At 46.4% G+C, this 17,574-nt stretch overlaps 1 long non-coding RNA gene across 2 annotated transcripts in view; it reads right to left on the bottom strand.

The window, feature by feature from the left end:
* Window positions 1-2,765: 2,765 nt before the first annotated feature.
* Window positions 2,766-17,574, bottom strand: part of LOC136993481 (uncharacterized) — a 45,540-nt gene continuing 30,731 nt past the window's right edge. For both annotated transcript variants that reach the window (XR_010885797.1, XR_010885795.1), the window contains one exon: window positions 2,766-5,193. This is a non-coding gene — a long non-coding RNA (uncharacterized lncRNA). The remainder of the gene's footprint in view (window positions 5,194-17,574) is intronic.

Here is a 17,574-nt window from a genome sequence, read left to right as displayed (position 1 = left end):
AGAAAGAAATGTCTAGCAGGAACCGCAGCTTAGTTAGTTACATGTTTTTGCTCCAAGCAATTACTGGTTGTGCCTACAAAGTAAAATAAACAGCCCTAGTAGAGCAACTAGCAAGAAGTTAAGATGGTGAAGAAAATGCCTGCTGAGGAAAAAATGAGATGTTCAAGTAAAGTTAGGTGCACTCATCTCCCACGTTTCACCCTTACTACTCTAGTTTACAACAGGGAGACAAAACGAACCATGGGAGGGAAGGAAGATGGTGCTGAGGACGCCACCCCTCTGCACAAACGGCGGCTGCACCCACGGACATCTGTCACGGGCAGCCGCACTTGGACCACCAAGGTAGTGCTTGGCATGCCTGCAGCTCAAAGGTCTGAACGCTGACCTCTGACACCAACATCTCCTAGTGTGGTCACTGGCCTTGTGTGTATTCAAAGTCAGGGGCAGGGGTGACACTCAGGTGTCTGTCTACAGCTTCTAATCAGGAACCCTATGAGTTTACCTAGAAACCTTTCATTAGGCAGGTGCAGGGTAAATGCTCAGTGTAATCCAGTATAACACAATCATCATCACGTTTTGATTCCCCTGCCCATCACCTTCCGTTTTTAATCTTCAAAGACCCCTTGATGAAACAGCTGCTTAGACTTAATTAAACAACAGCATTATATAAACACGTTCTTTTGTTTTGCTAGCTGAACAGGGTATTTTTCTTCAAAAGCTTTTCTGCCAAAGCTGGCCTTGCTGCCCCTTGACTTGTCTTTACTCCAATTACCACTCCAGTTTAGCTGATTAATTTGTAGCCACTGGCAAACATGCACAGTTGGCAGGACATCATTCCATTTCAGTGACAAGCACTATAAAAAGATCATTATTTTCATTAGCATAAATAACTGCATGTTGATAGAACTCTAGTTTCTGAAAATAGGTTAAAGTCTTAACTGTCTTTATTCATTACCCAGATATAATTAGAAGTAAAATTATCACATAAGTGAACAATAAGCTATCAATGTATAATGCTTAACAATTGAATGTAGTCCAGTAACTGTCTAGAAAGATTTTTTTTTCTTACAATAAACCATTCAGTAAATGTCTGCATAGATGCACACTAATTTTTGACACAAACACATACATATTTGACGGTATATAAAAACATTGATTGGAAAAAGAATCACATAGTAAATAGAAAGGTGTTTTCTATTGCATTACTGGCTTTTTCGTAGGGCATAAGGATATTATTTTTCCAGTCACTGGCCCCGATTGAATGCTTTGAAAGCTTCTCTGCCCCCAGCTGAATTTTTTCTAGCCTTCTGGTGAAGAACATTTGTAACAGTTTTTCCCTCACAGGGTTTTAAGAGTTAATATTGCATAACATGGTCCTTTGGGACTAAAGGTTTGGTTTTCTCTTTCACTCTCTTTCCTCTGCCATGCTGACTCCACATTCTTGGTGGCAGGTTTGTATTAGCTCAGAAGTGCAACACCTGAGTCAAGCTGGGTTTGTGGCTGTAGCACTATCTGTAGTTGCAGAGCAATTTCCCCCAGTGGGACCCTGCTCTGTGATGATACCTCTTACATGCCAAGGCAATAACAGTGATAAAAGAAACCAGTCATAATAAAAAACAGTGTTTAAAAGGTAGATGATTCAGGAGATTTAAATCCTGATTTGTAGCTTAGCAGTTCTTCAGATGAAAAAAATATATCAATATCCAGGATGTGACCATGTAGATGTTTGTAACCCACCAACCTAAAGAGAAAGTCCGAAATGAGGTTTCTGCTTTCAGCTCTTATCAAGTGCTTGGCTCTGTTTCACTCATAAAACTTTGTTAAGTTTACATGTATAGATAGCTTCTGACGCTGCAGCAGAGCCCTGTTCCTGCAGCAATGAGGTTTAGGTTGTCTACAAAGAGCCTTGGAGCAATGTGAGCTTCAGACACTAAACTGCCTCTGTTCAGGCATCAGTGAAGAACAACCCTTGAAAGACACCGTTATCTTTTTTTACTTCATTGACTAGTCATAACAAGTTGTTGTGGTGAAATAAAGTTTTCCTTTATATTATTAATGAAAAAAAAAAAAGAAAAGAGAAATTGCTTCTGCACGATGGAAAAAAAGAGAGAAGCTGCCTTTACTTTTCTGCCATCAGGAAGCCTTGCCATTGCTTTGAAACCTTGCCCAGAACATTTTGGTGTCCAACTTGTATCTCCATTTATAAGCCAGAAGATGACTTTGAAATTTAGCTGTTTGTATAACAGAGACCAGCCCAGGGCAATAAACGTGAGAGCAAAGGATTGCCTCGGTATTGAACAGTCTCCAGGAAGGAAGGCGGAGGAGCGCAAGGTGGAAGTGGCTATGCGATCCGGACGCCAGCAAACCTCTGCCACCCACAGGCTGCGCCCGGGTCCCCGCGGCAGTGGCCGCAGCCACCCCGACTGCCGGCAGAGCCCGGCCGCTGCCCCGGGCTGCTGCGCTCCCGGGACTGGTGGGGACGTGCGACGAGCGCCGCCGGGCCCGTCGTTTGTCAGAGCTCAGCAACTCGGTAAAACAGAAATGCCTTGCGAAATGCTGCGTAATTTTGTCTGACATTTCACACCCAGGGCGGGCTGCGGGGAGAGGGGGGTGGAAGGTCTGACACCGCTGGCAGACGTCCTGTTTGCAAATGGGATGATATGATGGGATGATAAAAGGGCTTTTTCCTTCTGAAACCACTCTTTTGAGGCGCTTGCATCACAACAAATGATACAGCTCAACAAACTTAGAAAAATGCACTGAAACATGCTTTATTTTATCAAAAAAGAAAAAAAAAACGGATTTTTGCGGGGGTTTCTGGGACTTAGAACGAATGCCCCAAATTAAAGCACACAAGCAACAGAGCCCGTCTCTGCATGCCGCAAGTCCTGCGGCGGCAGCGCCTCAGCCGAAGCGCCAGGTGAGACAGCGGTGTCCTGGCTTCGCCTTCACTTTGTGCCGGTGGACAGGCTGCTAAAGAGGCAGCAGAAGTCCCTCCTCAGCCGTGAGCTGGGGCACCGCCGCCCTGTGTCCTGCAGCACGTGAGTGAGTCCAGCTGAGACCCAAGTCTGGGAAGAGCCTTTCGGCAGCAGTGATTTAGTAAGCCGCAATATTTACTGCTTATAGGAGGCACCAGAGCTGCAGCAATATTGTAGCTACCTACTGCAGGAGAGAAGAGGAGGTTTAAGGATTATTTGTAGTAGACAACAACCTGCAGAGAGGAGCAAAGAAAATTCATTCTATTTTTTTAATTACTGCAGAATGTCTTTGGGGGTCCCTGCAAATAAAAAACATTTTGGACCCACCTACCTGCTGCTGAACCAGGAAGCATGAACGGAACGAACAAATCAACAGAAGTCAGGCATTAAGGCAGAGTGAGAACTTGTCTATTCCATGAGTAGGGAAAACTGGAAAATTGGACATTTAAGATGCACGCTAAACTGTGGCATTTTAGAAATGGCTATTGTAGCTCCTGGGTTGCAGCATGCCAGGGCCTGGCTGCGTGGAAGCCCCAGCCCAGCACGGAAAAGGCCCTGGCAACCTTTAGGGGAGCGCTGCTTTTGCAATGGCAGCAGACTTGCGAATAACGGCTTGCCTGACCTTCGTGATGTAAAAAGGCTCTCTGTATGTTAGACTGAGAGTCGCCTTTGAGTTTTGGCAAACACTAAAATTCATTCAGCTGAAGGAGCAATGGTTTTATAATACCAATTAGCAAAGATTAGCAAAGATAGATAGAAAACATCATCCCACAGTCTCAGTGAATTCAACAACATTTGCTTGGAATAGAAGTTTAATAGAATAGAGAATTAATATGAATAATTTCTTATTAAACTCATTGACTAGTCAATATATCCTCAAAAGCACCTGTCCCAGTCAGAGACAAAAGTCAGTAGCTGCTTTGTTTTTCATCAGTCTAAGGCAAGGTACAATTGGGACTCTGTGGCAAGTGCTCAAACACAAGACAAACATATATGTTACATGAGCCCACACCTGAGATTTTTTTTTCCTTTAATGACTATTTCTGTTACATAATCACTATCATAATAATTACCATAGAAAGCACAATAAAAGCAGTTTTTTCTGCTCCCAGGATTCAGCACTGAGGAACTCATTCCAGTGTCCTATTCCCCTGCTGGGCAGAAAATGCTTGTGTTTGCATTTTCTTCAGCTGCTCCTATGTCAGCTGCCAACAGGGCTAAACCCATGATGGATCAGATTCGCTGCTGCAAGACAGCTCGCTTGGAGCAAAAGCTTCAAAATGCTTTAAGAGGCATCCATGCTACTCTTTAACTATTGCTCTACTGGCTGCCCTCCAACAGCCTTATCTGGCTAATAGAATATTGCAGAAACAAAGTTGTAGAGATAAAAACCAGTGTGCGTGGAGATGGTATTGTAAAAACACTGATTATGGAGAACATATTTTTTATGTAATGCAGGTGACCTGGAATATCTTTCATTCCTGTGTCCATTTCCCTATATGTAATACAGCAGATTTAAACACTTTTTTTAGTCCTTTGAGCATGGATTTCTGAGCTGAAGGATCACAATGAAGTTTTATAGCCCTTTCTTATGAAGTGTGGCATTATTTGATGTGCAAGAGCAACTGCATTAGTCAAGGGCTACGCTTGAATAGTTATCACTCTAAGCCCATGCCCTGGGAGCATTGTATTCAGTTCCCTCATTATTTCCAGCCCTGCAGGTTATACCAAGAGTTGCTATTAGTACATTACAATCATAAAATGAAGGTAGTCTCTTTCTATAAGGGTCAAATTTACTCCTAGAAGCTGGCAAACTTCATGTTGTTGCTCAGAAGGGCTGGCGATGCCCAGGCCCGTGCTTTTAAGCTGCCCAGTTGTTCTGCATGCAGCCTGGCGCTGCCTTCTTAGGGCCAAGACCTAGAAACCACTAAAACATTTGACGAGATCTAACACCACAGCATTCATCCAACCCAGCCACCAGCCCGAGCTCCCATGTCATTCACAAAACTCCAGGGTCTCTGAGGAGCGTTTGGGTCACAGTTATAGCATGTTGCTGTAAAAGAGCAGCATCTCAGGTACACTTGGCACCTGATTAAACTGAAGAACAGCAGTTTTGCAGTGGGTCGCATCCCCGGTTTGTTGAATTCAGTGTGCCTTCCAGGTAGTCTGGATCTTCACAGCACCCCTTTGGGTGTCACTGGGCAGACTGAAGATACTGGAAGAAGACAGAAAGAAAAGAGAAATAATCACGACTTCTTAACCTAAGACTATTATTGCTTGTTCTAGAGGTGAAGGCTCAGACGTCACATGGCGTGACCGCCAGCTGCGTGCGTCAGGCGGAGCGGGGAGACCAGAGGTAGCACCCACTCCTGTGATTTGCCCTGCCTCGAGGCGTTTCTTTAGCTGGAGGAAGGAGAGCCGTAGTGAAGGTGTCGGCACCCACATGTAACGGAGTCAAACTGCTCCTACTGCAGCCCGTGTAAGGGCCACCAACCTCCCAAGCCTGGCTGAAACACTGCTGCTCAACCGACGACCCCCCGGTAGCAAGAAGGTGGACAGACTGCTGCACGTCCTGCTGAAAAAGGCCCAGGTATGGAAGAAACAGCTGAAATAAATGGAAAAAAAAGAAATGTTTTGTCTCTCAGTTCCCTAAAGAAAGCTCTGTGGTAAGGATGAAGGTGCTTTGGCGATCCCAGAAGGAAGAGATGCAATGGCAAGACCACCTTTCCCACCCTGCTTGCCCTCCCCGCGCTCGCCGGGAGCCCTGGAGCCAGCAGCGCTCTCCACCGCTGCCCGAAAGCAGCCCCCACCCTGTGCAAGAAGAGGTTCCTGAGGGACTGGTGCGGAGAGCGGACAGGGTCACGGCACCATGCACACCCTGCTCCTGTCCAGAGTGGACAATTTTTAGTTATCAAAATACCCAGGCCACGCTAAAGTAATGGATATGCCTCTCACTGCAGCAAAAGGAACAAAGCACTGTAAATACAAAATATTTTCCAGGAGAAAAATTTCCTTGACCCCAATACTGTGGGCATAACAACAAACAAGATATACCTCCAGGGGACCTAAAAAATAATTAAATTTAAAAAAAACAAGGTCACCATCCTTGTCGGAGCCACGTGCTCGCCTGGCAGAGCTTTTTCGGCGCGCTGTAGCACACACACATTGCACTTCCACATGGTGTCTTCCATTCTTTAGGTATTTTTTGCAAAAGCAGTGAGATCACTTTTGTTAAATACATATTTAAGAGAGTGTCTCACATCTGATCAGCATTAATCACTGGAATGAAACCCATCATTGTAATGCTATAACGTATCTAGATGGTGGCGCTTTTGCTTCAGCGGCAGTGGGAAGAGCCATATTTGGATGTGTTAGTTTTCTATATTCAACAGTACTCTGAAGCCTCATTACTGTAGGTGGCACCTTTCCCTACAAATAATCCCTGTGCTTACCTTAATGACAACCGTAACCAACACTACGAACAGAGCAACATCAAGACTGCATCTCAGAGCGTTTCTTGATAATCTTAAATGATAGCAGTGGTTCAGCCATATATCAGAAAAGAATTTAATCAAATATTTGCTTCAATACTTTCTGAGGAAGGGCCAGCCCTCAAGAAAGCTCAGATCTGTGGCATGAATTCCTAAAAGGCAACAACAATCTGCTCCGACCCTGCCTTCCCCAACAAAACTCACAGAAGTGTATCAAAAAGAGACAAGACTCCAAAACACTCAACTGCACATACTTTTTTTTTCCGGAGGCAAAGAGTAAAAAAAAAAAAAAAGATAGGTGCTAGCCACATCATTACTTTAAGTAGTAATACTGTGGTGTGAGGCATAGTATAAGAACTTAAATAAAACATCAGGTTTACATAGTGTGCGTGTATATATATATTTATAGATTTCTATCTAAAATATATATACATGCTATGAACACGTCTAGTATACATAAAGACAATCAATGGAGATATATGCTCAGTTTTTGTTGTCATGTTTCGGATTTGGTAAAGGTTCATATTCAGGGCACAGTCACAACAATTTCAAAAGGTTAAGGAAAGGCTACTAATTTTTTGCACTCTCTGAGCTATTGTTAAATTGCCAAATAGGCCGATAGATATTATTTATGGCCTGCAGCCATCTATATCTCCTGCTGATGCGCTTGTAACTCTCTGTAATGCATACCGTTTATGTTGAGTGTATTTCTAACCTCTAGCAATCAAGTATTAACCCAAATAGCGTATGTGTGCATGGAACCTCGATGTAAACGCAGTCCTTTCCGTGCCGGCTGTAAAGCCTGGGCCCCGGGAAAGCTGTTCTGAGGAGCAGCATCCCCACGCTGGTGCCAGGAGCGCCGGCAGCAAGCAGCGAATGGAGCGTTTGCACCTCCAGCACGGCTGCGGCTGGACGAAGCGACGGTGGTGCCGGAGGAGCTCCGGCAGCGCGGGCAGAGGCGCAGCCCGCCGGCAGCGCCGCACACCGCCCCGCGCGCGGGCGGATGATGTACGAGCGCTCGCTCGCGCTCGCCAGGCAGCACTGGAGCACTAACTTGTTGCCATGGCAACCCTGAAAAAGAATTACAGCTTTAAAATTGACTGAATGGTAGCCCCATGAAAAAGTAAAGGGCAGACCATATCTTTCTAAAATATGATTTAGTACTAAGTCACCTGAACAGTATTAGCTAAAAGGATTTCAGCACTAGACTTGGGAAGTAAGTGACCCATTTGGGATATGGAGAGTTAGCTTTGCCTAATGGTGTGCTTAGATCTGGAGGGCCTAGCGGACACGCCGTAGAGTACAGCATAAAAGAAGGGGAAAAAACCTTTCCGCCTGAAATCTCTTATCAGAAAAACAAGAAATTATTGAGGTGAAGGGAAGGGGAATAGCCTAATAGATAACTGGCACTTTTGTAAAGAAACACAGTAACACAGATTCCGAGTGCCTAGTACTAGGGAAGAGAAAAGAAACGTGGTAGAAATCAACCCCTCCTTGGGGTGAATAAAGGAAAGCTTCTATATTTAGACTGAAAACATGTCCGGGTGTTAGACAAGGAGACTAGCATCTGCTTCTAGCATGATACGTTATTCTGCCCTACGAAAGCTACTCAAATCCAATCCTGAAGTCCCTGGACAGCATTTCAGGAAGTTTTTTGGCATGAAAATCTCCCACTAACTTCAGCAAGACTTGAGAAAAACTTGGAGGCTTTGGTCTATGCCAGCCTTTTAGGTGAAGTTCTTTGCTGTCTGGGGGCTGGAGAGAAGGGAGGAAATGTAATTTGTACATGCAAGGTGACAGTCTTTTAAATGCCAATACTTAAACAGGAAAAATCATATTTTTTATGGGAGACACATTTGGGAAAGCGGAAAACTAAATTTATTTGCAGACAACTGCAAACAAGCAAACAAAAAAACCCCCGCGACACCTGCAAAATGCCCTGTACATTAGTTAGTTAGAGACTTAGCACCACCCCACCTTTTGAAAAGTGTAGTCATGCCAGATGTAGAGGGGCAGATCTGTAGCTGTTATAAACGGACAGCAGGGTTAGGCACATGGACAGCTGAGGATCTGGACATGAAAAATCCATTGTCTTTTACATAAGTCAGTATTTTACCAAGAAATATGGCCAATACACTATTGGGGACAGCGTAATAGCATGCAAAATAGACTTCCACTGAGTGGCAGGGTCCCATCAGCTTCTGCTGGAATCTGCTGGTTACCCTGTGAGTTTTGCTGGAAGTCTGGTGCTCCTGCTCTCTTCCAACAGATCACAAAAAAAAGCTGTTGATAAAATCCCATTGAAAAGTCTTGTTTAAAAAACAAATGTAAGCAGTGACCTCAGTTTCCAGAAACAGCCACAAGAAGGTTTTATTTCTGTGTTTGGGTGAACAAGGGCTTCAATCTACTGGCAGGTTTTCTCCAGCAGAAGCCTGCACAGGTACTGTTTTCACAAAACCCACTACTTTTGAGTCTTAGCAAAACAGGTGTCCTGATTCTCAGGAATGATCAACGTTGTTAATCCCTTATGCTGGGTTTTTCAAAAGTATCTCAGATGAAAGCCTCAGTGAAAGAAAAATGCATTCTCAGGCACGCTGGCCATTGCTGTCGGTGGGCCTGAATGCTGGCAACGAGCAACAGGGAAGTCAGAGGCCGCCGCCAGGTCCCCTGTGTACAGGCTCCCTTTGCCCTCTTCTGGGAACACTCACTTAAAATATCACATTAAGGTATAGATAGAAACAAATCACAAGTGTGCTTAATAACGTATAAAATAGCTTAGTAAAATTGTCATGAAAATTTAAAACCTTGGGCAAAAAATCTACACCTCTGCCATTTATACTGATGACAATGATAATGAAAAAAATAATGATGTTTTAACTCACCCATCAAAAAAATTTATTCACCTTGAGAGAGTAGAACTATGCAAGGCTAGTAGAAAGATATACTTACCCTGAATTTATAAAAACTGCTCCTCAGATAAAGAAATACAGAATGATAAGTTGCCTCATTTACATTCATTCAGCCACCTTTAGCCATTTTTTTAGCCAAGTGGATGCAAATTCATTGAGGTCATTAGAGCTTATAAGAGAGAGAAGCCCTAAACCTGAGCCTGGCTTCGCTGTCCATATAGACTTGTCCATACATCTGAGGCAACGACAAGTCCTTGTGTGCCCCAGCTGTCAGAGAGGACCTACAGCACTGCAGGCAACTGCTAAGGCAGCCATCCGGTTACAGTGTCACTTAATGAGTCAGGACCACTTACTCTTTCTGCTTAAAGAAGAAAGTGAACAATTTTTCCTTACTTTGTTAGCTAGGTGGCAGATGAAAAAATAGAAATTAGGTTAAAAATTATTAAGCTGAAAAGACAATTCCAAGACGCCTGTTTCTAGCTGGTTGCTCTCCAGAGGATTTCCATATCCTGAACTAGAGCTTTGCCATCAGTGATGTCTAAAAACAAAACAGAAAAGAATTAAGTTGTTTACTCTTGAAACCAGAGGCCAAAAGACACAGAAGTCACAAAGGTAGGACAATAAGGGTTACAACAAGGAGATGATGCAATTTCACAGTGTAGATGCTTCCCTATCATCGGTATGGTTCCTTATCACATGAGAGCCCCAAGTTGGTTGGCTTTGGTCAGAGCAGTTGGTCAGAGCAGACATGATATTTAAAGCAGGACATAAAGAAGAAAGAATGGGTTCTTAAACATTAGTTTGAAGAAGGTCCTTCTTATTTATAGGGAAGTCACGAGACATTTGCAGTCAGAGCAGACAAATGGGCATTCACCCTTAGATATACTGAAGGCAGTGGCGCAATGAGAAGGACAGAGGGTGGTTTGATCTGTGAATGGCTTTGCTTTGTGGACAAGCCCACAGCAGGGAAATGAGGGTATATGAGAGAGAGAGAGAGAGAGAGAGAGAGAGAGAGAGAGAGAGAGAGGACACCTGTGTGGGTTGCTGTGGTGCAAGAAGTGTTCCTCCAAGGGTTTACACCACATCGTCCCCAGCTGGAGATAAATGAAAATTAAGCTGTTCTTACATGACACCGTTCAGCATTAGCCCACTGACCTCAGTAGGAGATCAAGAGTGTTTTAGTATAAATAGACATGCACATTTAGCATTAAGCCAGCATTGAGTCTAAATTCCAGCTTTTTGTCATGTGGGAAATGGTACGGCCAATGTGTGCAATCTGCCATTGTAAAGAGTCGAATCCCACCAACGAACTGCAACACGCAGAGCCCAGACCTGCTAAGTGACTATGATTGAATCTATTATAAATTAGTTTGGAAGTGTGGGGGATTTTAAGGCAGAAGAACTGAACAGAGCAGAGTTAATTGGGCCTGCCCTCTTAGCCCCATGCCCCGTTGTCCCAGCTAAGCAGCTCTCCCAGCAAAGGAAGAAGGCAATTTGGGGAAGAAAGCCAAAAAGTCTGACAGTAACTTAAGCGAAATAAAACAGCCAAATTCTCTGCTCCGTTGACTTCAATGGGGTTAGGTCTGCAGCGAGTTTGAACCAATTGCCACAACGAATGCAAATACAAGAATAAGCCTGATGTGCACAATCCCTGCTCGCCAGCCTGCACCCAGCCACGAAACTGCCCAGCACCTCCTGGCATCTACACCCATGACAGCCGGGGTTGCACCCTGGCCATGCAGGAGATTCCACTGAGATTTCACTTATTACAGATAATTTTTACTAATCTCAAGGAAGCCCTGGTGTGTGACAAGCACAGTAACGCTGAGCTCTCCTAGGTCGGCACAGCAGGAAAACATCAGGCATTTAGGGAATTTTACTATCAAGAAGAGAGGTGTGAATGGCCTCCCACGTCCCTCAGGACAGGAATTTGCGCAGCCCGAGGTGCTTTGCCTCACTGCACCCGAGCTACAGCTCCCGGGTATGAGCTGGCCAGCAGAGCTTTTAAAGCAGCTTACGGATGACAACGCAGGAAGCCAAGGTAAATTTGCGGGGTTGATGAGTGTGAAAGACCTCACGCCGTTAGAGACTAGTTGAGCACTCTTAGAAGCGATTCACTTGGGTGCAATAAGCACAGTTCCTCATTATAGCACACTTCAGAGTAAAACTTCACAATCCCTGGCAACTTCTGTATCTTAAAAGGCTGGATTTGGAAAGTTCCCACCGTTCAAACACCTTGTATATCCAGGAGACCGTCCTTGCTCGGCTGACTCATCCCAGGGGAGACCTTAGTGAGCCTGCACCCCGCTGCTCCTGGCTCTCGGAGGATGGCCAGCGACCCCCCCGGGCCCGCTGAGAGCCGGGCCAGCCCGCAGTGTCCTGGCCTGCAGAGACGCCCAACCGCGGCTCGCCTGGGCCTTGCGTTTGCTCGCTGGGCACCGATAACGGGAACCGGAGTGTTCCTGCCACGGGGGACTGGTGCCGTCTGATGCAGGCACGGCACTTAGGAGCCAAAATATCGATGGACGATGCTAGAATTCTTCATTTTTCAGCAGCAGTTCATCCTGCACTAATTAGTACAAATGCCGGGGGGGGGGGGGCAGAGTTTAAACACTACAGTGACAGATGCATTTTATAGAGTTTAATGATTCATTCTGAGGCACAATCATCTTTTCAAATCCTTACGAGGAGTCACTGTTCAAGGAAATATGTGTTTTCAGGGTTGTACTCATCCCAGACCTGATCCAAAAACCTTCCGAAGTTAATGGAAAGACTTAATTAGCTTTTGATGTGGGACGTAGTTGACATGTTAAAAAATAAATCCAATTACATCCCTAGTTACATAGATATTTATATGTGAATACAAATATGTGAGGCATATTGTAAGGTGGACATGATGTAGTTTTGAACACAGTCGCCTTCTCTAATAGTTAAGAGGCCTTGGTTAGTTTTCTACTTAGAGTAAAGCAAGATTTCCAAACACCAATTCACGATTTTGGCTGCCCTGTCCACCCTGCGAGACATCTCAGTAGCTGGTGAGCAGTGTTGAACACCCATCATCTCCTGCATGCTGGGATATTGCTAGTCTTCCTGTTGACTTTTCAAATTTTTGAAAATTTTAGCCATATTACTGCAATCTGGTAAGCTTTTTACCTCTGCTTTATATGAGGTTCTTGTAGATGCTAGCAAAACAGCTTTTAAGACAGAAAAACATCAGAATACAGCTGCTCTGTAGACTCTATCAATCAAACAGAGGTTTCAGAGCAGGATCTGCTTCTGTCCAGGCCAGGCATCGTCTCTTTCTTTGCCTTTACAGCACTCTGTAGGACTTTTGCATGAGATATAGATACTAAAAAGGCCGTGGTCCAGCTCGTTTGCACAAATCACAGCATAGGTGAAGTCTTACACGTTGGTGTCTCAAACACCGCTAGGCCTGTATATCAGAGCACTTAGAAAAGAAAAGAAAATGTAGCCAACTCTTTACTGTAAGTGACATCAATATAGTCTCTTTCATTTGATTCCTTATTAATAGCTGTGCTTAGATGGTGCCAGCCCCCAAATCCGCTTAGCGCAGCTTGCTCGCTCTGAGGACAGCAAGCGAGAGATGGACAGAAGGGGTAGCAAGGGCTGGAGATGGAGGGAATGGCGTGCCACCACCTAACTCTCCTCCCAATTCCCAGCAGCTGGCCAAGGACTGACGGGGCCGTTCCAGGCCAGCAACCATCCCCCCAAGCAAGCAGCCGTCCAAACGCCACCTCCAGAGCCTGTCGTGTTTCCCGGCAGCAGCTGGGCCTGGAACAACCTTTGGCAAACGCAATGCGGTGTGCGTACGCCGGTCTTCCCTCCAACCTCGTCTGCAGCGATAATTAATGAAGCTGACAAGCACCAGACGCTCTCTCGTTGCATCGCCTTTGAACGCTTTGCCACACGGAGGGTGCAGCGCTGCCTGAACACCTCGCACACCACCGTGGCGGATAGTTAGACAGATTTGTCACCATGAGCTAGCATGATTTTGCAGTAATCATTAATCTGCTCTCTAGTGTTTAATTGCTCTTCTCTGCCGCTGCGGAGAAAAGGAGCAGTTCATTAGGCAGGAGCCGTCGACGGGCAGCGTGTCTCCCTCTAACGCCGGTCGAGAGCCGCAGGTGTCAGGCCCTGAGCCCTCCCCGGCTGGCTGCAGGCGTCTGTGATGCACGGACGGGTTTACACCGCGGATCGGGCCAGCTCTGGGGTCCCCGCCGCGGCGTCCTCCCCGTCGCGCGGTGCAGCGGCGCTCCCACGGCCGTGGCGCAAGCGTGGTTATTGCAGTAACACCCACGTGTCTCCCTGAGGCTCTCGGGCGTTACTTTATCCCCCATAAACCATTTTGGTTTATGGCAAAAAACACAACGAGGGGCTGGTCAATGCACGTGGCTGCCAGCTCGCCTTCTTCCCGCTAAGGAGGTGAGGTACGCGCCTGCCAAAAGCGACGAGGCCATACACACAGATACGGCTCAGCCGTCAGACGGGAAGAACCAGCCGCTTCCCGGTGAGCGATGCGAGTACAGTGCTCCTGCCACAGAAGGAGCAGAGAAATGTAATATCTACATAACCGAGTTTTCTCTTCTCCGTGCTCCAAATGACACCTTTTGCTCAGAGGCCCCTAGGCACAAAGAATCAGGGTAGCTGAGATGATGTATAAAATAATATGTTTAGTTTTGGGGTAATAATATGTCTTTCAAATGAGAATGGCCCTATTGCTGCAAGCTGCAAAGAAGCAGGCAGTGCACTTTTTAAAGCCCAAATAGGCATTTTATGATGCAAAGGATAAATCTGTCAGTAAAGATACTCATAAGTCAAGTAAATACAGCTGTTCTGTTCTACGAAGAGCTAGATATTACCACTGTGGGGAAAATTCTGCCCTCTGTTAAAAGGGAGCAAAGAAAAGAGGGGAAAAAAAAAGAGGGAAAAGAGATGGGGAGGTTGCAGCGCCGAGCTGCGGCACGGCGCGGGGAGCATCGCCGCCCGCGCCACGAGCCCCACACGTGCCGGCCAGCCAGGACAGCAGCAGCAGCAGCAGCAGCAGCGTGCTGGTGAAAGCCGGCACCCTCACACCTGCACGGCACTGCCAGCTGGACGGGCGCTGCCGTACGCAGACATAAACAGGGCTGCGGGAAGCCTTTGGCTTGGAAAGGCAGCAAGGAAAGACAGATCCATACAGGCCTCATTTTATATGCTTTGTGCTTCGGAGAATAACAAACAAATGCTGCTCTTTTTTGAAGATACTGTTTTAGACTTCCAGATGCCAAATGGGACTGTTGCATTAGTATGGGTGAGAAATACAAGACACCCAAACTCACCTTGGAGGGGCCGAAGTGGTTGCTCCAAGTGGAGCGATGCACAGAAAGCTGCAGCGCGCCGTCCTGTTCAACACAAGCCTGCCGGATCGGCTACAGCGAAGCAGGATCAAAGGTCCCTGGCCTGCCGCTGACAGTGGTCGATACGAAACGCTGAGGGCAGCTGCAGGAAAAGGGCAGGTGCGGAGCAATCTTCTCCTTGCACACGACCCCCCTTCCAGGCAGCGAGCCTGACTGCAGCTCTCAGCAGCTCGGCCTTTCCTGAGCCAGCACTTGCCTCCAGACCACAGTAGTTAATATCCAGCAATAGCTCTGTCCTTTATAAATGTGCTTAAATTCCGTTTTGAACCCATTTACACACAGCAGCCTCGGGCCAGGCGTCCCACCGTCGAGCAGACGGGGCCAGGCAGCGTAGCAGAGAGCCGAGGTGCCGCTCGTCCCCTGGCCCCTGCCACGAGTCCCGCGAGCACGCGCTTCGCAGCAGCGTTCGCAGCTCTTCAGGGCCTAGCGCAGGCCGTTAGCTTTCAGCCGGGACGAGGAGTCCAGCAGCACTCCCGCTGCAGCCGGCGGGGCCGCGCCGCGAGGAGCAGCACAGCGACTTTTCCCCTTGTGGGCATCCGGCGCCGGCGGGGTGCCGCCGTACCACACGCTGCCTTCACAAGCCTAAATCTTGTGTGTTTGTGCGTGTGTGCAAATGCACGCACACACACGCGCGCGCGCACACACACACACTCAGTCTATTTCATTTTTACATATAAATGAAGACGCTTTGTCTAGAATTGATATCCAAGTGTTTGCTCGCTTTCTTTTGACTAGGTCAGAAATCCGTAGCTTCCTAAAAGATGCACCCAAGCAAAACCCGGGCAGTTTGCTGAAATCCTGAAACAAATGGTTGAAGGAGCAGCGTGGGGATTGTCTTGTCTTTGCTGTGCTTAATCTGCGTAACCTGTTCAAGGGTGCAGGGTTTTCATGACCTCCCACCCTCTTTTCCTTGCCCGCCTCTGGCCGTGGGAGCAGCCTTCCCGGCGGCACTCAGCAAAAATACCGGCCCTTCCACTGCTGCCAGGAGGCTTTCACTGGAAAGGCTACTTTCTCCAGCACACCATAAGGGATTTAAGTTGGATCGCAAACGAGTGATAAAGCATATCATTCCAATTACAGAAACAGGCTTATCCTGTAGATTTTCCCCCCATAAAGCAAGCTAGCGAGGGAGCAGCCCTCGCGAGAACGGCAGCAGCCGGGGTGCTCCTCTGCGGCCACCTGGCACCACTCACTGCTGATGCTTCCAGCACGCCCAGGCCTGTGGGCAGAAGCACCCACACTGCTCAGAGGGGTAACTAACTTCCTAGCAGACAGCTACCGTCGTGACTCTATTCAGCCAGACTGCACAAGAGTAGGGGGTGGTGGGAGCTGGTGCTGGGCTTGTAGAGAAGGTTCTCAAAATATGGTTTCAGCACGTGTTTATTCAGGATTAGTCCATCTGTAAGTATGTATTTCAATGCCACAAGGTTTGTTCCTCCAGAATAACTAAATGATAATAAAGAGAAGGCCAAAAAAGAGCTGTAGGGTCAAGTGAGCCTTGGACACCTGCTAGCCTATACTTTTTTGCGGTGCTGGTACTTCAGAAGAGAGTTGAGCACTGGCCAGCCTGCGGCAGGTGGGAGCGCGCTCAGTCCTCGCCCCTGGCCTGCGCTGCCAGCCGGCCTGGCCTGCGGACGCCTCCAGAGGGTGAGATGAGATAACGACAGCTCGCTTCCATCGGGAAGCCATTCAGCTCATGTGGTTTTGAATTGTGTCTGCAGCAAAGAAATTGCCTCGCAAAGCGGCTTTAAATGCAGGATGAGCAACAGCGGAGCTGGAAAAATAATGAAGCTATAACTGACCTACTGCAGCTTTTTCAGACATGCTCTTTTAGAGAGAAGCCCAGGCAATAAACTGTCATAATTTGGAACCGGAGGTATCTTCTTACAAATATTTACCAGTCGCAGTTCTTGCTAGCAAACAAATAATAGTTAAAATCTCCAATTTCATCTTCTTCATTTGCACCACAGTCTGTCTATTGAACAAATTCCTACTGGGTTGTAGTTCCTGTCTGTAGCTTCCACCCAAAGATAATCATTTGTGAAGAGCTTCAGAAAATTCAGGAGATCTGAGTTATGTGAGGGAAGGGAAAAATATGTTTTTCCCATCTGTTGTGATTGAAATGTTGTATTTGCGTATGTCAAAACCAGCTGTAGCTATAAAATTTTTAACTTAACTTGATTTATTGTCCTTATTGAGGAAAGAAAAGCAAAACACATCTCAAGATGATCAGTTCAGTGGCTTTTGAGTTAGGATATAAATGGTTAGGTCTGGCATATGTGCACTGCAATATTTTCTAGTGGGGTTTTCACAAAGATCTTGAATTAGAACATCTTCGCTTGCCTGTCATGCATGGATCCAGGAGTCCTAGCTGAGGATGACTCTATTAAAGGATACCCAGCATTAGTTTGCACTCAGAAATATTACTATTGCTTACTGTTGTTTATCCTTCCGTAGTGTTAAAATGCTCCACAATAATCTGGCTTCAAGTTGTGATGACATCTTTACTTGAGCAGCATCAGTAGCAGTCCAGGTGGCTTCAGTGGGACTCTTCACAGAGTCTGATGTTGCTCAAACTGATTCAAAATATCAGCGTGTGACGTAGTGAACACCCTGTCCCAAGCCCTTACAATGTTAAAAGTAGATACATGTAAGAATGTGGCAAACAGGACAGGGAACAGAGACAGATACAGAAAATGTGGGACACCTGAATGACACCAGTTCCTGTACAGCCACAGGAATCATTTAATTACTGCTAACTACTTTTCAAAACATATTT

The sequence above is a fragment of the Apteryx mantelli genome, chromosome 16 (genome assembly GCF_036417845.1).
Source record: "Apteryx mantelli isolate bAptMan1 chromosome 16, bAptMan1.hap1, whole genome shotgun sequence".
In the NCBI taxonomy this organism is placed as follows: domain Eukaryota; kingdom Metazoa; phylum Chordata; class Aves; order Apterygiformes; family Apterygidae; genus Apteryx; species Apteryx mantelli.
The sequence above is the reverse complement of the archived record's forward strand: the minus strand, read 5'-3'. Positions and strand labels throughout refer to the sequence as shown.